A 20,468-nucleotide genomic window follows, 5' to 3' on the forward strand; every position below is an offset into this window, starting at 1 on the left:
ACTCTTGCTGCCAGCCTCCAAATCCTCCACGTTTGCGTGTTCCTGTTCAGCAGGGGAATGGATGCCTCTGCCATGTGAGGGATGGAATATCTATGAAGGGCTTTTACTAAGGTTCATGGGAGCCATTTTCCTAAACTCAGCCCACTGTAAGGCAAAAATGGATATCCGCGTGGCTAAAACATATTTATGTGGGCAATGTTGAGAAAGGCAGGGAAATAGACCTTGATTTTGGCCCTTTCGCCCCCTCCCTCAATGGCCAATGACCAATATGCAAGTTATTGCTGAACCAAAATACAATTAGTGCATCCTACGACAACCACAAAAACAAACAAAAACAGAACAAAACAAAACAAAAGCAAAACAAAAAACAAAAACACTACTGCTAATGGTAATAAATAAATGAGTGAATAGGTAAATAAACACATAAATAAATACATAAATAAATATAATTTTAACAAAAAGAGTAAAACAACAGGACCACACACCCTTTTATGTTATTTTACCTAAGCCTTGGTTGGAGTTACCCATTCCTTATAGTCCACAAGGCCAAGCAATTATAAAATGAGCACGTAATAAGCTCAAACACGTGTTAACAAAAACAAAAACAAAAACAAAAACAAAAACAAAAACAAAAACAAAAACAAAAACGGGGAGATACCCCCGGCTGTCTGCATGACAACCTCAGCTCCTTCTTGCTATGATGACTCTTAACTTTTTAAGTCTTAATCCTCAAGGACTAATGCAGCTGAGTGACATTCTTCAAAACAAGATAAACCCTCTCACCCTACGGTGCTACGCAAAACCGCTGAAGGGGGGCCCACACGGACTGGGCCCACTAAACTTCTCAGCTGGGGTTGAGGGTACACTTGTGTTCTTTCAGGTTCTGGACATTTGTGGATTCCTTCTTGTTTGGTAAAGCCTTACCATGGCATCACGGAGATCCCCGGGATAGCTTCCAACGAACCAGGACATCCAGAGCATGCCTCTGAGTGAGCGGCCACCGGCCCCTTTTGCAATATGGAAGAAGCCTCTTCGTGAACTCCTCATCCTGAAGCCACTCCACAAACGTAAGTCCTTGCCCCTGACACAACACGAGGAACACTTAAATGCCGCCCAACCAGGCCGGCATCCTCTTACAAAACAATGATATTGCGTATACCCCTAATTCACATCTGATGGCCATGATTTCTGTCTTTAACAAAAATTCAGTGTGCGTAAGCCTGATTCTTCTCCTTGCCCTCTTTTGTCCAGGCCAAGTTCACTATTCAAGTTGGGGCTCATCTCCTTAAGCCACGTATATTTGATAGCCTAACACTCCTAGACTGGGCTATTCTTATTAGCAATGACGACAGAGTTCATAGATGGAGCCAATCTTAACCTGCCCTTCCAAATAGAACAAGAGCGTTGGCTTTATATGCCAAGACCTTCACGGTGACTTCCTCCAGCACCTCCTATGCGTGTTACTAAACTTAGCAACTTACCTGCTTGCCTTAGACTAAAAATCAACTGGCTTTTACATGTACAGCCCCAAATTTCTACCAGGCCAGACGATTTTACCTTTTTCTCGGTCACAAGCTTTGATATACCTCAAAAAAACAAGCATATCTCGCACTCCTAATGTTATAGCTTGCTCTAGTCTCAAGTATTCAGACCACCCCTGGAATAATATTCCTTGGACAACCTGTTATGGAGAGACTGAGCATAATCTTCACTGGGGTAACTGGGCTATTATTGACAGGGGTCCTAGAGGACATCTTGAAACAAAATATTCTAATAACACCACATCCTTTGGCCAGCCTAGTAGGAGAATATTTTTTGAAAAGATGGAGACTTGTCTGGCCCTATAATTTCTGCACATAAAGGGAAATTAAAAGGACCTTGGCCTGGTAATCTTTGGAAACTAGGCCTCCCCTTCTTCACTCGTACTATTAACCAATGGTGAAATTTATGTAAAGCGACATGGCAACCTAACTTGGGCCTCTCTGCACAATGACCAAATTGCGTGGACAACTATTCGTGTCCCTTTTCCCTACATTCTCTTTGCTACCTCCCCTTTGCAGATCCAACAACTAGGAAATACTGATAATATCTCTACCTCTCAGGGCTGGTTTATGTCCTGCATAAGTAATGATAACATCATCCAATTTAAACACCTCCTTCTTATGAGTACTTAGTGCATCTCAGCCTGGGTTCCTGTTAATAGCTCTGAACCCTATATGCATCCTTCAGGACTAGGCATGCCTTCCAAGCTTATTGGACACTGGCACTCTGCCGTAAGGCAAAAAAGGTTTGTTGGCCTGTTAATCATGGGCATCCTAGCAGCAGTAGGCATTATCACCTCTGCACTACAGCGGGAGTCACCCTGCATCATACTATCCAGACAGCCCATGTCCTTAATAAATGCATGGTCAATGCTACCAAAGCATTTATAAGCCAGACTTCCATTGATAGACACTTCTGGCCCACCTGGAAGCTCTTGAGGCTGCAGTGAAATTTATTGGAACAAGACAGGAGGCCTGGTTCCTCCACTCTAAACTGCCCTGTGACCCTAGCTACCAGAATATATGCATGACTGGAATTCCTTATAATCACTCCCAAGCTTGGGATGCTGTCCAGACACATCCTCGCAGTATCTTTTCTTCCCACCTCTCTGACAATATAAAAGATTTAGATATGACTTTGTTCCAAAAGCTACAATTTGCAAAGGATCTGCTTAAAAATAAATGGGCGGATTCCTGGGAAACGTGGCACGACCTAAATCCTTTCTCACTTAAGGCTAGCACCCATCTCAAATTCTGGGTAACTTTAGGAAGTGGAATGCTTTTACCATTGTGCAGAATCACCCTCCAAGCCATCCAAAAGCCAAAAAAAAATTTAAAAAGACAAGGAACTCATCATGACGGATTGTCTTCAAACATGAAACTAAAAGAACTCCCCCCCCCCCAAAAAAACCCCCACAAAACCAAAAACCCAAAAGCAAAAAACAATAAGGGGGAACAGTGGAGAACCCTGGGCTTATACCAATGAGTTAACAAGGCACAAAGAAGTACAAAGCCATAGGATGCTCACATCTGAGTTTGGGTAAACAGGATTAGCAGCCAAGAATAGGAGGTACAAAGGCACAAAGAATAGAGAGGGTCAAAAAACAAGAGACAAGAAGGAAAAAGAAGCAAACAGAAAAGCATGATTCAAAACAAAGATAAAATATCTTTATTTATTCAAAATATCTATATTTATTCGAAATAAACATAAAATGAAACGACAAAAAACAAATCAGAAACTATGAGACTGATTCCACTAGGAAGAAACAAAAAAGAAGGAGGAGGGAGGAGGAGGGAGAGGAGGAGGAGGAGGACGAGGAGGAGGAGGGAAGGAGGAGGAGGAGGAGGAGGAGGAGGGGGAGGAGGAGGAGGAGGAGGAGGAGGAGGGAAGAAGGAGGAGGAGGAGGAGGAGGAGGAGGAGGAGGAGGAGGAGGAGGAGGAGCAGGAATAGGAGGTGGAGGAGCAGGAACAGGAGGTGGAGGAGCAGGAATAGGAGAAGGAGGAGGAGGAGGGAAGAAGGAGGAGGAGGAGGAGGAGGGAAGAAGGAGGAGGAGGAGGACGAGAAGGAGCAGGAATAGGGTGGAGGAGCAGGAACAGGAGGTGGAGGAGCAGGAATAGGACGAGGAGGAGGAGGAGGAGGAGGAGGAGGAGGAGGAGGAGGAGGAGGAGGAGAGAGGAAGAAGAGGAGGAGGAAAAATAAGGTGAAGAAAAAGAGTTATTTGTTGGTGCCCAGAGAATGGTGCGTTTGCTGGTCTGGAAAGAGGCTGGTTGCATAATCACAGCGTCAGTCTTTACTCCAGTTAATTAGCAGCTGCCAAGCATGGAGGAATGGAGTTTGGGGTAAGCAGGTCTTTTCTACTCTGGGGGCTGCTATGCTGCTCTCTGGAGTCCCAGAGTGTTGGTGTTGGGACAAATGGCATGACTCCAGTCTCTCATGGCCATACTGGAGATCTCAGCTGCACTGTTCAGGCAGCCCTTGCAGAAGAGCAAGGGCCATCAGCTTGCCTTGTGCCCCAAATATCCTGAGACTTCTCCTTGGTACACACTGCTAAGATGTAAAGCCGTGTCTTAAAGGACCTGGCACTGTGCAGATCTTCTTTCCTCCTCTGGAGTAGAACTTCTCCACCTGTTGAAAGGCCTTTGTCTGGCGCTGGCAGGGTCTTTTGTCCTTGGGGAGGCAATAAACCCTCCTCCAAAAGTAGTCCAGAAAGGGGATCGTTCTCTCCCAGTGTGCCCCAGAGATTGCTACACCATACATTACCCCCTTTTCCCCGTGAGAACTCTCCACAGCTACAGTCTGGAGAAAGTTGTGCATGTCCAGAAACTCAGGGTTTAAGCTCCATATCCTATTTGCAAAAGAGAGATGCTCAGTACCTTTACTTCCCAATTGGTGGCCCAGAGAAGTTTTCCTCTTGTGCTTATTTGATGCTGCACTATCTCAACCCTTCTCTCTTTCTCTCCCTTTTGTCTCTCCATGGAAGGGATTCCCTCCCCTCATGGTTCCACCACTTTCTTCCCCCAACTCACATCATGCACCTTGCTTCTGCCAAGCTGTCTCCCTCCAACCGTGGAAATCCTTCTGCCACTCTGCAGATCAATTTTCTGAGTGTTCTGAATAATCTGACCTCAATCCAGCTGCGTGTGAAGCCCAGGATCCCCCTCCTTGTCTCTCATCTTAACTTAATATCAGCGTAGTACATTTTAGCTTCATCCATTGAAAATTGCTTCATCATTGCAAATGGAAAGATTTCATTATTTTCAATGGCTGAGAAATCTCACTATGCATGTATATGTATACATACTACCTATGTACACTACATCATTTTTAATCAGTCATCTGTTGATGAACATGAAGATGTTGATGAACATCTGTTGATGAATAGCTCCATAGTTTAGCTATTGGTGATATAACTTGGGGGTGCATGTACCCCTTTGAATCTGTATTATTGTATCCTTTGCGATAAGAATATGCTGCAGCAGAGAGCAAAGGGGTCACTGCCTGTGCTCTCCTCCAGGATTTGATGCTTTCCTGTCTCACATTTAGATCTTTGATCCATTTCAAATTTATTTTTGTGTATCATGTAGGGAAATAGTCCAGTTTTATTCTTCTGCATGTCACTGTCCAGTTTTCCGAGCATCATTTGTTGAAGAAACTGCTTACCCGCCGCCCCCCTCCCACCCCCCCCACCCCCCCCCCCCCCCCCCCCCCCGCCAATGGATAGTCTTTCCTGCTTTTTGGAAGATTATTTGGCCATACATTTGTCAGTCCATTTCTGGGTTCTCTATTCTGTTCCATTGATCTATGTGTCTGTTTTTGCACTATTACCATTCTGTCTTGAAGACTACAAATTTCAGATATAGCTTGATGTCTGAAATCATGATCCTCAAGCTTTTTTTTTTTTTCTATTTCAGAATTGCTTTGGGTATTCAGAGTTTTTGTGCTTCAATGCAAATTTTAGGAATGTTTGATATAGTTCTGTGAAGAATGCTGGTAAGGGATTGCATTAAATGTGTAATTACTTGAGGTAGTCTCAACATTTTAACAATGTTTGTTCTTCCAACCCGTGAACATGACATGCTTTTCCATTTCTTTGTATCCCCTTCAATTTCTTTCATAAACGTTCTACAGTTTTAGAGTACAGATTTTTACCTCTTTAGTTAGGTTCTTTCCTAGATGTCTTATTGGTTTTGGTACTAATAAATTGGATAGCTTCCTTGGTTTCTCTTTCTGCTACTTTGTAATTGGTGTATACAAATGCAAGTGATTTTGGGCCCCTGAGAGGCTCGGTCGGTTGGGCATGTGACTTTGGCTCAGGTCATGATCTCACGGTTTGCGAGTTCGAGCCCCCATCAGGCTCTGTGCTGACAGCTTGGAGCCTGGAGCCTGCTTTGGATTCTGTGTCTCCCTCTCTCTCTGATCCTCCCCTGCTCACACTCTGTCTCTCTGTCCCAAAAACAAATAAATGTTAAAAATCTTTAAAAATTTTTTTAATGTTTATTTATTATTGAGAGACAGAGAGAGAGACAGAGCATGAGCATGGGAGGGGCAGAGACAGGAGAAGACACAGAATCCAAAGCAGGCTCCAGTCTCCGAGCTGTCAGCACAGAGCCCGACGCGGGGCTCGAACCCACAAAGTGCGAGATCGTGACCTGAGCTGAAGCCGGACGCTTAACTGACTGAGCCACCCAGGCACCCCAATGTTAAAAAAGTGTTTAAATAAAAAAAAATGCAACTGATTTATATCAGTTGACCTTATATCCTGTGATTTTGCTGAATTTTCATGTATTAGTTCTAGCTACGTTTTCATGGAGTCATTGGGTTTTCCATGTAAGGTATCAGATCATCTGCAAATAGTGACAGACTATTTGTATGTCTTCCTTGCCAATTTGTATGTCCTTTTAAAGGTTTTGTTGTCTGATTGCTGAGGCTAAGACTTCCAATACGGTATCAGATAGTAATATCTGATAGTAGTGTCAGAGTGGGCATTCTTGTCTTATTTCTTGATCAACAGGGCAAAGGCTTTCAACTTTTCCCCATTGAGGATGATAATACTGTGGGCCCATCATATCTGGTCTTTATGATGTTGAGGTATGTTATGTGTCTATTCTGTGTCTATTTTTTTTTTTTTTTGTGGCAGTTTTTATCAAGAATGAATGCTGTATTTTGTCAAAGGCTTTTCCTGGATGTACTGTGAGGATCATATGGTCTTATCCTTTCTTTTATTAATGTGGTGTATCACACTGATTTGCATATGTTGAACCAGCCCTGCAGCCCAGGAATAAATCCCACTGATCTTGGTGAGTAATTCTGTTAATGTGTTGTTGGCTCCAGTTTGCTAGAATCTTGTTGAGAATTTTTGCAACTAGTTTCATCAGGGATATTGGCCTGTAATTCCTTCTTAGTGGGATCTTCGCCTGGTTTGGGAATCAAGGTAATGTTGGCTTCATACAATGAATCAGGAAGCTCTCCTTCCATTTCTATTTTTGGGACAGTTTGAGAAGAATAGGTATTAACTGTGTTTTTTTAACTGGCTGGTAGAATTCCCCTGGGAAATCTTCTGGCCCACCACTCTTATTTGTTGGGAGATTTTTGATAACTGATTCAATTTCTGCACTAGTCACGGGCCTGTTCAAATTTTCTATTTCTTCCTGTTGAGTTTTGCTAGTGTGTGATTTTCTAGGAATGTTTTTTTTTTATTTCTTCCAGATTGCCCAATTTGTTGGCATATAATTTTTCATAGTGTTGTAACTTTTTTTTTTTTCCTGTGGCATTGGTTGTCACCTCTCCTCTTTCATATGTGCTCTTGCCTATTTGGATGCTTTCTCTTTTCTGTTTGACAAGACTGACTAGGGATTTATTAATTTTGTTTATTCTTTCAAAGAGCGAGCATTTAGTTTAAACGGTCTGTTCGACTGTTTGTTGTTGTTCCAGTTTCCACATCCTGTATTTATGCTCTAATTTTTCCCTTCTTCTGCGGGTTTTGCTGTTTATTTTATATAGCTCCTTTAGGTGTAAGGTTAGGTTGTGTATTTGGGATCTTTCTTGCTTCTTGAGTGAGGCTCAAATTGCAACATACTCTTCTCCTAGACCTGCTTTTGCTGCCTCACAAAGGCTTTTATTTCATCACAAAGGGGTTCCATTTCATCCCAAAGAGTTTTCATTTTCATTTGCTTCCATGCATGTTTTAAAAAAAAAAAAATCTGCTTTAATTTCCTGGTTAACCCGGTCATTCTTTACAAACTTTTTTTTCATGTTTATTTATTTTGAGAAAGATAGAGACACAGCATGAGCAGGGGAGGGTCAGAGAGAGGGAGACACAGAACCTGAAGCAGGCTCCAGGCTCTGAGCTGTCAGCACAGAGCCCGACGCGGGGCTCAAACCCACAAATAGTGAGATCATGACCTGAGCTGAAGTTCGACGCCTAACAGACGGAGCCCCCCAGGCACTGCCACCCACCCTTCATTCTTTAGTAGGACGTTCTTTAACCTCCACATATTTGAGGAATTTCTTACTTTTCTCTTGTGATTATCTCCAAGTTTCATAGCCCTGTGACCCGGAAATGTGCATGGTATGATCATTTATCTTTGTGGAGGGCTGTTTTGTGACTCAGTATGTGATGCATTCTGGAGAATGTCCCATGTACACTTGAGAAGAATGTGAACTCTTCTGGTTTAGAACGACATAATCTGAATAGATCTGTTAAGGCCACCAGCCCAGCGTGTCATTCAAAGTCATTGTTTCCTTGTTGATTTTCCGCGTACTTGTTCTGTCCACGTCTGTAAGAGTAAAATCCCCTACTATTATTGTGTTATTATCAAGGACTTTGTTTATTTTGTGATTTATTGACTTATACACTTGGGTTCTTTCAAGTTGGCAGCATAAATATTTACAAATGTTATACAGACCACTTACTTCTGATACAGTGTCCTTCTTCATGTCTTTTTACAGACTTTGTTTTAAAAGTTAGTTTGTCTGGGTGTGCCAGGGTGGCTCTGTGGGTTAAGCGGCCAACTTTGGTTCAAGTCATGATCTGACGGTTGGTGAGTCCAAGCCCAGTGTCAGGCTTTGTGCTGAAATCTAAGAGCTGGAAGCCTGCTTCAGATCCTGTGTCTCCCTTTATCTCTGTCCCTTTCCCACTCACACTCTATCGCTCTCTATCAAAAAAGGAATCAACATTAAAAAAAAGTAAGACCTAGTTTGTCTGATACACGTGTGGCTGCTCTAGCTTTCTTTTTGTGATAGATGGTTCTCCATCCACTTACTTTCAATTTGCAGGTGTACTTAGGTCTAAAATGAGTCTTTTGCTGGCACATAGGGATAGATCTCGTTTTTATATACATTCTTCACCCTGTGTCCTTTGAGCGGAGCAATTTAGTCCACTAATATGCAGAGTGCTTGTTGAAAGATATGAATTTAGTGCTATTGTGTTACCTGTAGATTTTGTGTTTGTGGTGATGTTCTCTAGTTCTTGGTAGTCTTTGTTTCTTTGGGCTTTTTGGGGGTTTTTTGCCTCCACTTGTAGAGTCCCCTTAAAATTTTTTGCAGGATTGATTTAGTGGTCACAAACTTGTTTAGTTTTTGTTGGTCTGGGAAAGTCTCTCTCTCTCCATCTATTCTGAATAACAGCCTTGCTGGATATGGAATTTTTTGGCTGAATATTTTTTTCCCATTCAGCACATTGAATATTTTCTGTAACTCCCTTCAGGTCTTCCAAGTTTCAGTGGACAGGTTTGCTACCTCCCTTTTGTGTCTACCCTTGTAGAGTAAGGGCCTTTTGTCCCTAGCTGCTCTTTGTAATTTGCAAGTTTCACTGTGTTATATCATGGTGTTGACCTGTTTTTGTTGATTTTGAGGTGAGTTCTCTGTGCCTTTTGTACTTGAATGTTTGCTTTTCTCCCCAGATTAGAGAAGTTTTCAGCTACGATTTGTTCAAACAATATTTCTCTTCTGCTTTTTGCTCGTCTTCTGGAAGCCTTATTATTTGGATTTTCTTTTTTTTTTTCATATTATGGAATCACTAATTTCTCCACGTCTCCCCTAGTGATCTAATAATTTTCGTTTCTTTCTCTTTGTTCGCCTTCATTATTTTCCATAACTTTATTTTCTATATTTTCTGTTTTCTTCTCTGCTTCTTCAGTACTCATTGTGTATCCAGTGGGTTTTGGACCTCAGTGATAGCATTTTTTTTTTTAAGTCTCGGGCTGACCAGTTTTTATGACTTTGATCTCCAAAGCAAGGGTTTCTTTCATGTCTTCCATATATTTTTTCAAGCCCAGCTAGTAGTCTTCTGACTGTTGTTCTAAATTCTTGTTCAGATGATGCATTGTTCATATCTGTTTTGAGCAAATCCCTGGTCTTGATTTGATCTTGACCCTTATCTTGTGGAGAATTTCTTCAGCTTGTTATTTTGGCTAAGTTTCTGTCTTTTGCATGTTTTGAAAGGTTGTTATGTTTTCTGCCCCTGGGAGTACTACTGTGTTAAAAAAAAGGGTCATAAACGGTCCAGGTCCTGGCACTTCAGGTTGTATTTCAGGTGCATGCTGTGTGCACTGTCCTGTTGTGTTTGGCTTCTCTTTCCCACTGGTTACTCCTCTGCAGAGCTCCTCCTTGCTTTTAGAGCTGAGTGTTTGAACTTTAAACCAGGTGTGCTTTGATTTGTTTGTTGAAGTAAGCCTGGGAAAAAGAGAAAAAAAAAAAAAAACTTTATACCAAAAAAAGAGGAAAGGAAAGTAACGACAACAAAAAAATCAAATAGAGAATCAAAATCTATATGCCTGATTCTAAAGGGGAAAAAAAAGATTTAAAAAAGAAAAAGAAAGAAGAAAAAAAATCTGATGCAGAGAGAGAAAGAGAGAGAGAGCAAGCAAGGGAAGAGAGAGAAGGAAATAAAAAAGAAATTATGAGCCTGATTCCAAAAGAGAAAGAAAAAAAAAAAAAGAAAGAAAAATAAATTAAAAAATAAATCAAACCTGGTCCTATTTCCACCTAAACTTTCCACCTAAACTTTAAGTGTTGTTTTAAACACTGGATCTTCAGTACACTCGGTTTATGGGGGGCGCTGTCTGTGCTGGGCTTTTGGAAGACCAGCCCACTTCCTTGGCTCAGATGAAGTCCTGACCCAGAAAATATGCAGTTTCAGGCACAGGGGGGCAGAGTTTGTGTTGAGCTGGTCCTTCCTCCTTTGGGGACTGTTTATTGCTCTCTGAAGTCCCACTGCATGGGTGTTGGGAGGAAATGGCGCCACCCCAATCTCTCTTCCCTGGACTGGGGATCTCACACCCCTGTTGTTCAGGCAGCCCTCATAGAATAGCGATGGCAGACAGCTCACCCTGCACCACAATTCTCCTGTGTTTTATCTTTGGTGGGTAGCTGGGATTCAAAACCCAAAGTCTTAAAAAACTGGGCACGTGCAGACCCTTCTCCGGAGTAGAGCCTTCTCCGGAGTAGAGCCTCTCCACACTGTATCTGATATCCTTTGTGCCTGAAAAGCACTCCCATGCCTGCAGAGAGCACCAAATCTATGAGGCAGAACAGCTAACAGCAGCAAAGTTGATATTCCCTCTGGGTGCACTTCTCTCCCTTGCTGACGAAAAGCCTTCGGCTGGCACCTGCGGGGTCTTTTGTCCTTGAAGAGGTAACAGACCCTGCTCCAAAAGTACTCCCGGAAGGGCACTGTTCCCTCCCCGTGCACCCTGGAGATCTCTACACCACCCTACGCCCTCTGGGGCCAGCCCCCACCTGTCCGGGAGTGCACCTCACATACGCTCCCCAGAGAAAGTCATGCATTTCCCAAACCTTGGAGTTTGAGCTCCAAATGCTGATTGAAACACACACACACACACACACACACACACACACACACAGCAACCCTCAGAACCTCCGGCTCTCCAGTCTGTGGTCCAGAGAGAGGTTGTCCCCTTGTGTGAAATGATCCCACACTTTCTCTATCCCTGTTTCTCTGTCTCCCTTTTGTCTCCACAAAAATGGCTCACTCTTCTCCACAGCTCTGCCATTTTTCTCTCCCCCAATCCGCTTCCACGCACCTCGATCCTGCCAAGCTGTCTTCTTCCAACTGTGGAGATCCTTCTGCCTCTCCACAGATGGATTTCCTGTGTGTTCCAAGTGATCCGACCTTAATCCAGTTGTGTTTGAGGGACAAGGAAAGCCCAGAGTCCCCCTACTTCCCCACCATCTTAACTCTTCCTCTAATCCTTGAGGGAGTGAATTCCTAAAGGGACAGCTGAATAAGTTCTGGGGTGGGTTGGAGATTCACCATGATTAAATCTAATTCCCACGGAGAATGGGAAGAAGAGTATTGGTGACTTGGCAACATGTGTTACTTTTCCCTGTAAATTTTGAGATTTTACCTGGCTGAGTGGAAACGCAGTTGTGTGGCCCTGGCTCTCAGTCTATGTCACAGTGTAGGAACAGAAGGGAGTATTCCAGAAGTTCAGAGTCCTGAAAGACTAGTTTTCACAGAAAGAACAGTTTTGTTGCCTTTGAACATGTGTTTATTCTGTTTTGTGAAATGAGCCACAACTGAATGAGGAAGTCATAAAGAAATACACAGTCACTGGTGAACACTACAATGCCAGTTGGGATAGCACTTCCATAAAACCCATGGGTTCTATCTTGACGGATGCAAAAGCCTGTCAATGCTGGTAGCTCTGGCTGAGCTTTCTCCCATCTATCCTTGGTGGAATTTTGATTTTTCTGCTATGTAGACTTAAGGGTAAATAAGAGCAGTGGACTGCAGAGATGGTGTGAATATATAAGAGCAGTGGACTGCAGAGATAGTGTGAATATATCAGACACGGCCCAGTTTTCGCAAATTAGAAGGTCATCTTCTAGTATTTTAGGGTGAGTCGGTGCTCTTTCACTGAGTACCAGGCACCTGCCAGCACAAGAAAGCTTTAGGCTCTGGTCAACTGCAAGAAATGATCACACTGCCCGGCTGCAGGTGATCATAAGTGCCCGGTAATCTGCCAATAATTGTGCCTGAAGCTGGGTAGGGGGTGGGGAGGAGGAGGGAAAGGGAATTCTATCAAAGCCTTTTTCTGACTTCTTCAATAGATAAGAGGCTCTGGAACTTTCCTTGACAAATAAGGGCTAAATATTAAGTCTTCCCTTTATTTAATCTGGTCGTGTAAGTTTTATCTTGGAAAGTTAGGTCCCATTTTGACTCAAAGCATCTCCCAAAACCTTCAACACTAAGGAGAAACAGAATCACTGGACACATCCATATTTGCAAAGAAAAAAAGTAATACTATTTGCAAAAACATGCTTTTGTATCCAGTGTGGAAAGTACTAACGAACACAAGCATACATAAGTACACAATAAACATTTCTATTAGACATAATAAATAAATTCTGGAAAGTGGCATTAAATAGGATCAACACATTAAAAACTAATTGCATTTTTATAAATTAGAAATAAATAGTCCAAAAATGGAATTAAGAAAACATTCCATTTACAGGAGCAGCAAAAAGAATAAAATATATAGGAATGTATTTAACCAAAGATGTGCAAGATTTGTACATTGAAACTATAAAATATTGTTGAAAGAAATTTTAAAAGGACCTTAAAACAAGTACAAAGACTTCTGTGCTCATGTATGAAAGGACTGAAGACTGCTCATTAACAGGTGGCCTACAGATGATCCAAACAGATCTGCCACTTCAAAGCAATCCCTTTCAAAGCATCTCTTGGCTTTTTGTTGTTGTGTGTTTTTGTTTTTGTTTTTGTTTTTTTTTTTTTAACCTGTGCTTATTTTGTTTTCCTAGAAACGCACAGGGGGATTCTAAAATTCACACGGACTTACAAGGGACCCATAAAACCAAATCAATCTTGAAACCATACGACTTATACTTCCAAATTTCAAAATGTACGACAAAATCAAATAGAGTATGGTAACGGCGTATAAATACACATAGAGATCAATAATAAAATTTAGAGACAGAAATAAACAGTCACACATATGGTTAGAAGGAATGTCAAAACCACTTAATGGGGGAAAATAGTCTCTTCCACAAATGGTGCTAGGATGAGTTATCAACAAATAAAAGTATGAAGTTGGACTCCATGATACACCATATACGAAAACTATTAAAAACGGTGTAAGTTCATGAATATAAGAATTTAAACTCGAAAACTTTTCAGAGAAAACATAGCCATAAATCACCATATTCTAGGACTGGGCAGTGGTTTCTGAGATATGAGATCAAAGTACAAGTGCAAAATAAAATTTACGTGCAAATAAGTTAACTGGGTTTCATCAATAGCAAAAACCTTTGTGGGGTGTTACTGTGCACCGAAGAAAAAGTTCTCAGACACTTAGACTGAGTGAACATGCAGGGCTGCCTCAGCCAGCGAAAACAGTAGCTGCGGCTAACTGCACATAGCTTTTATTTCTTATTTTATCAGATACGAGTATTAAAGAGTACCAAAGTATAGGACGAGAAAACAAAGGATCGTCTGATGTTTATGTGAAAAACACGCAGGGAGTACGTGCATCTCCAGTGAGTGCCAGCAAGTTACAACCAATTTTGTACCTAACTATCCTTTGGGGGATCATGGGGCTCTATTCTGATAATGCTATCGCATCCAAGAGCCTTGAGACCAGAACACTGCTGACGTTTCAGCAATTCCCCATTTACCCTTCAGGACTTAGAATACATTCGCTAGAAATAACTCAACAGTGGAGCAAAAGAAATCATGAAGAAAGTGCAAAGGTAACTCACAGAATGGAGGAAAATATTTGTAAACCCTATCTGATATGGGCTTATATCCGGCATGTGTGCATAAGTCTCACATCTCCACGATAAAAGACAACCCATTTTTAAAATGGCAAAAGATCTTAAGAGACCCTTCCTCCAGAAGGCCAGCCAATAAGCACAGGAAAAGATGATAAATATCATTAAACATGTGGAAGCACAAGTCAAAAGTATAACAGGGTACCACTGGATGTCTATAATCAGACGAATGAATACTAGGAAGATGTTGGTGAGAATGTGGATAAATATGTCGCCTAGTGGGAACATAAAATTGTGCAACTGCTGTGGAAAACACTTTTGTCACTTCCTTAATAAGTTAAACATATAACTACTATATAATCCAGCAATTTCCTTCTTAAGTATACACCCAAAAGAACTGAAAACAGATGGTCACACAAATATTTGTACAGAAATGTCCATGGCAGCCCTATTCACAATTGACAAAAATTGAAAACAATACAAATATTCATCCACAGATGAATGGATAGAGAATATGTGGTAAATCCAAGGAATATAATGAGCCCTAGAAAGAATGAAGAACTCATGGATACTACAATCTTGAAGTCAAAAGAAATCAATTGCTAGGGTGAAGGGAAAATGTGAGGTGGTTGTTAGTGAGCATGGTGTGTGTGCGTGTGCGTGCGTGCGTGTGTGTGTGTGTGTGTGTGTGTGCGTGTGTGTGTGTGAAGGTGACAAAAATATTTTGGATTTATATAGTAATGATCACACACCTTTATGGATATGATAAAAATTACCAATTGCATACTTAAAAATGGGAGAATTTGATGTAGTGAATTATACCTTTTTTAAAAAGTCTTAATTCTTGGAGCTCTGATTGTATGAGATGGAAACATGTATCAAATGTATCAGGAACCCTCAGAGCAACATTTCATATTAACAACAACAAAGGAAAGCTATTCAGCAAACCAAGTTTATTGTAAATGTAATCAATGAAACAGATGATGGACACAGTAGAATTTATTCAGGAAATACTAAAGGCCAACTATTTGCGGAGCTTTGTTCTGGAAGCCCGGGTTGGTCAGCAATCCCTCAACAAGACAAGAGCCCTATCTCCCAATAAGCTGTAACTGGTAAATGACAGTCAAAGTTCTGCTGGCAGGGCAGGCTCTGGGCAAGTGTTGGAGAGCAGACAAATCATGAAAGCCAACAGTCTTCCACTTTTTGAGAAGTGTGAGGACACCTTAGGTTAATCCAACTAAAACACAAGTGTGTGGCTGCTTTCACTCAACGCTGATCTATTATTACATTCCCAAACACTGGAATACCTCTTAAGTTCTTCGGATACCTTCCATAAGCAGGACCTTTTCCTCGGAAAACTACAAATCCCAGAAGGCTGCCGGCGCAGCCCAGTGGGCACGCTCACTTTTTCAGAGCCCCGAATTACGCTGTGGGCTTGGGAGGTACAGCGACGCAGCTTGCTCGGAGTGCCAGTTCCAGTTCGATCCGGAGGCTCTACCCCGGACTTGGCAACGCCTCACGGCCTTTACTGAAACTTTGGCCCCAAAGAGCGACAGCGTAGCCTTTAACATTCCCCATCCTGCCCGACTTCCTCCCCTCTAAGGACAACCTCCTCCGGTCACGTGAAATACCTCTCGTGCGTGACTGGTTGCCGAGGTACAGAACCTAAAAGCTACGTTTTGGAAGCTTCCGTGCTGCTGGTTAAATGGCACATTTTGGCTGCTTGCGTCAATCCTTCGCGACTCAGGTGAAACTGGTAGTGCTGAAAGAGGCACCCACCATCCTCAGTTAGGTCACTGGGGGAAATGCCTGGCTTGCCACCGACTACAAGGTAAAAGGTGAGGAAGAATACTGTTTTTTACGTGTTGGCTGTTAACGCTTGTTTGGTAACCTTTGCCACGAGACGAACATTTGGCTTTGTTTCCTCCCGGGCGATGACTGTGGGAGCGAGTGTGTGTTTTTACCTGTGTGTAGGACTAAATGGGGTGGGGAAGACCGCTAGGGCTTGGGGGCGCTTGGCTGAGAAGGAAGGGCAGGGGGCGCAGCCCTATCTGAAGGCCAGGTGCGGGTGAGCCAGGTGTGACAGCCACGTGCGAATGTCGCTGCGGGGGCCTTGGAGCCTGGTGATCTTGCTCCCAGTGCTCCCCGCGCTGGGCACCACAGTCGGGAGACGGGACTGAGGTCAGTAGCTAGCCCTGGGGCTTTGGTGGGTGCACAGAGTTGCTCTGGATGCGCCCTGGCAGAACTAGCGAGCTATTGCGTAGTTCGGTAATGGCGCGGAGGCGCTGGCTACGCTGCGTCTCCTTTTCCTGCTCTGCCTTTCCTTTCCGCCGCCACACAGGCTGGTCCGTTGCTGTGAAGTAGCTGGTATGGGCGCGTGGTTCCTGAACCTTGGCTCTTGGCATCGCCCGTTTGGCGACACGCGGGGGCAGCGATGCCGAGGTGATGCCAGAGGACTTCAGTCCGACACAATTGGGCAGGATCGTCGTGTAACAACTTGTCTTTCTAACTTACGTTTTTCTTCCTTTCTCTCTTTTTTTTCTGTGCTTTGAGTGGCTTACCCTTGCTGTCTCAATGTGGGACACATTCTAGAAAATTTCCGTTATTTTACTTACGGCAAGGAGTTTTCACTCCCTGGATACAAAAAAGTGGAGACCTCCTTAAGAATGGGAGAATCCACTAGTTCTGCGATCGGTTTGTAGAATCGGGGAACGGTCACGCGACGCCTGCGGATGCGCTCCTTAACGGTATGCTGTTTTCGGTATGCTGTTTTCGCAGCCCTGTTGCCGAGAATTGCAGACGAGGGCTTTGGAAATCCCGTTTCTTTTCCCATCACTTGAACATGTGAAAACATTCACTCCTGTATGAAATCATGAAATAATATTTTTCTAACATGGTTAATGAATTTCAGAAGGTCAAGTTTATAATTGAGCAAAGTGTCAAGAACTAGCTTTTTGGGGTCTGTTTCCAATGTTAGGTATTTTCAGGTATCAGTACAATGGGTTGCTAACTTCTCAGGGTCCACCCGACCCCCCCCCCCCCCCCCCGCCCCCAACTTCTCACTCTCCACACAAGAAAGATGTGCAGGAAAGATCCAGTATGTGCAGCACTGAAAGCGAAGTCGCAGATTCGAGCTAGAAATTCAAAATTGTCACTTTGTGTGGCAGTGATTTTAGAGATCCTTCCCCCCGGGAGAACTCTGATTAAAATTGTAACATAAGTTCTGCTTTATGCTCCTTCGGATGAGGATAGAAAGTGGTTGGATTAGGAACAGGGGTTTATTCAATTAGTGTTTTTAATGACCAGATTAGAAAGGTTAAGGTAATGACCCTTTGTGTTAATAGTTGGACATGAATAGTCTGAAAATGATAGCGTCTCAGCGGATTCATTTTTGTCTACCAACTGTACAGTTCTCTGCTTATGCTTTTCTGGGCATTTTTCTAGTTTTGATTTCTCATTTAACTGGGATTGAAACGTTAACAAGATAAGGTATTCATTTTGAATTTCTTTTCTTTCTTTTCTTTTTCTTTCTTTTCTCTTTCTTTCCTTTTCTTTCTTTTCTTTTCTTTTCTTTTCTTTTCTTTTCTTTTCTTTCTTTTCTTTCTTTTCATTTCAAGTTGGGTGAATATCTGCTATCTGCAGAAGTCACTTTTAGGTACATTCTTTAATTTTTAAACTTTCTCACTGACTTGGGAAAAAAAATACTTCTCAAGGTAAACCTCTTTTCCTCTTTTTTCCCCTATATTTTCAGGAAGCAGAAATAATGTGTAATTATTCGGTTATTTTTTAAATTTGGGGCAGTTAAAACACAAGTGACTCCCTTGTTCCTCTGTTGAGACGATGGCTTTGATTGGGTTCTGTTATTACACAATTACCTGTTTTTCCCTTGTTGTGTTTATCAGTGCTTATATATTTTGGGGTTCTGTTGGATGTATGTAAAGTTGTAATTGTTAATTTTTGTGGATTGACATTTTTGTCAAAATATGATGCTTTTGCCTTTTGTAACAATTTTTGCCTGAAAGCCGATTCTCATTTTAGCATTGCCCCTCTACCTTTCCTTTAGTTACTGTTTTTATGAAGTATCCTTTCCCCATGCTTTCATTTTCATACTGTTTGTGTCCTTGTATCTGAGTCTATTGTAGAAGACGGTTAGTTGGACTCTTCATTTTTAAAATCCATGTGTCGTACTTGGCCCCTTAATTAGAGAGTTTACTCCATTTACATTGAACGTAATTACTAACCGGGATGAATTTACTTCTGCTAACTATTTATTTATTTATTTATTTATTTATTTATTTATTTATTTATTTCTGCGTTTTATTATTTATTTATTTATTTGTTTGTTTATTTATTTATTTATTTATTTCTGCTATTTTTTGTTTGGTATGAGTCTTTTTTCCTTCTGTTACTGCCTTCTTCTGTGTTTGTGTTTTTTTGTAGTGTAGAATTTTTTTTCCTCATTTCTTTTTGTGTATATTGGTTAGTTTTATAGTTGTTTTCTGGGTATTACAATTGGCCCCTTCAGTTTATAACGAATGAATTTGACTTACTACCAAGTTTGTTTCAGTAGTATACTGAAAGTCTGTTCATATACAGTTTTGCCATCTTCTTTGTTGTATTGTCTTAGATTACATCTTTATAGATGAAACATTTTTATTTTTGTTTGTAGTTTGTCTTTTAATCACCTAGGGGAAAAAAGAAGTTAAGAACAAAAATACAGTAATACTGGCTTTTGTGTTTATCTTATGTAGGTACCTTTAGTAGTTTATTGTTTTGTATGGCTTTGAGTTGATGTGTACTATCCTTTCATTTCTGTCTCATTTTCAAATGTCTCAAATCTGATCTTCATTTTCATTTTTTGTAGTGTGGGTCTGGTAATAAAGTATTCTCTCCTTCTCTTTTGCTTTGAATTTATTATCTCATTTACTTTTATTGAAGTGTGGTTGATGTACAATATTATATTATTTTCAGGCATACAGCATACTGATTCAGCATATTAATACATTATGAAATGATCGACAAACACAATTGCTCCACTTACCATTTGTCACCACCCCCCCAGCTTTTGTTTGTCTGGAGATGTTTAATGCCCTCTTCTGTTTTGAAGGACAGACTTTGAATTTATCGTATCTTAAGTTTGTTGAGCTCCTTGTATGTGTAGATTAATAGTTTTTATCAGATAAGAGAAATTTTTTCACTTCTTATTGTCTCTTAGTGGCTGTTATTTTCTTCAAATATTTTTTTCTGCTCTTCTGTATTCAGTTCCTCTTTAACTCCCATCATGTGTGTGCTGGTATGCCTACAGGTCTCTTAAGCATGTTGATTCTTTTCATTCTTCTTTCTCACACTTTTTCGTACGGTTTCTCACACTGTACCATTTCAGTTGACCTGACTTCCAGTGTACTGATTTTACTGCCTGCTAAAAACTCTGCTGTTGAATCTCTTTTTCATGAGTTTTTCATTTCAGTTACTGTACTTTTTGGGTCTGGAATTTCTGTTTGTGGTTCTTTTTCTGACTTTTATTTACTGATGCTGTTATTTTGTACATACATTGTTTTCCCGATTTAGCACTTTGTCCATATAAATTTTATTTTATTTTTTTTATGTTTATTTTTGAGAGAGAGAGAGAGAGAGGGAGAGAGAGAGAGAGAGAGACAGACAGACCATGAGCAGGGCAGAGGCAGAGAGAAGGAGACTCAGAATCTGAAGCAGGCTCCAGACACCGAGGAGTCAGCCCAGAACCTGACGCGGGGCTTGAACCCATGACCTGAGTTCATGACCTGAGCTGAAGCTGGCCGCTCGACTGACTGAGCCACCCAAGCACCCCACACATTTTATTATTTTTAAAACGTTCTCAGTAACATATTTACACCAGCAGGTAATTCAAAACATGCATGTAATTAGTTCAACACCAAGGTTTCCTAAGGGACATTTTCTCTTACTTTGTTTTATTCCTGTGATTTGCCCATAGTTCCGTGTTTCTTTGCACACACTATAATTTTTTGTTGGCAACTAAGTGTGGCGAATGTTACTATCAAACAAAAGCAAATTCTGATTTGGTAAGAAGACACCTTATTTAAAGAGACCGGTGCAATATGGAGAACATTCTGATTGTAGAAATCTGAAAGTATCTCAGTCAGAGAGTGGCTTTTCTTTTATTGGGAGGGTAAGCA

The 20,468-nt window shown here is 41.5% G+C and overlaps 2 protein-coding genes across 9 annotated transcripts in view; one reads left to right on the top strand and one right to left on the bottom strand.

Moving 5' to 3' along the window:
- The window catches only part of LOC145714947 (eukaryotic translation initiation factor 1A, X-chromosomal), a 795,969-nt gene that overhangs the window by 519,593 nt on the left and 255,908 nt on the right, over positions 1–20,468 (bottom strand). The window lies entirely within an intron of this gene.
- LOC145714946 (putative gamma-taxilin 2) overlaps positions 15,930–20,468 on the top strand; it is a 54,282-nt gene continuing 49,743 nt past the window's right edge. For 3 of the 7 annotated variants that reach the window (XR_014137071.1, XR_014137068.1, XR_014137067.1), the window contains exon 1: positions 15,932–16,133. The gene's annotated coding sequence lies outside the window, so the exon portion shown is untranslated. Of the gene's footprint in view, positions 16,134–19,913; positions 20,174–20,468 lie in introns of all 7 variants that reach the window. The other 4 variants (XR_014137069.1, XR_014137070.1, XM_081794500.1 and 1 more) reach the window with 4 other exon arrangements.

The sequence above is a fragment of the Panthera onca genome, chromosome Y (assembly GCF_046562875.1).
Source record: "Panthera onca isolate mPanOnc1 chromosome Y, mPanOnc1 haplotype 2, whole genome shotgun sequence".
NCBI lineage: Eukaryota > Metazoa > Chordata > Mammalia > Carnivora > Felidae > Panthera > Panthera onca.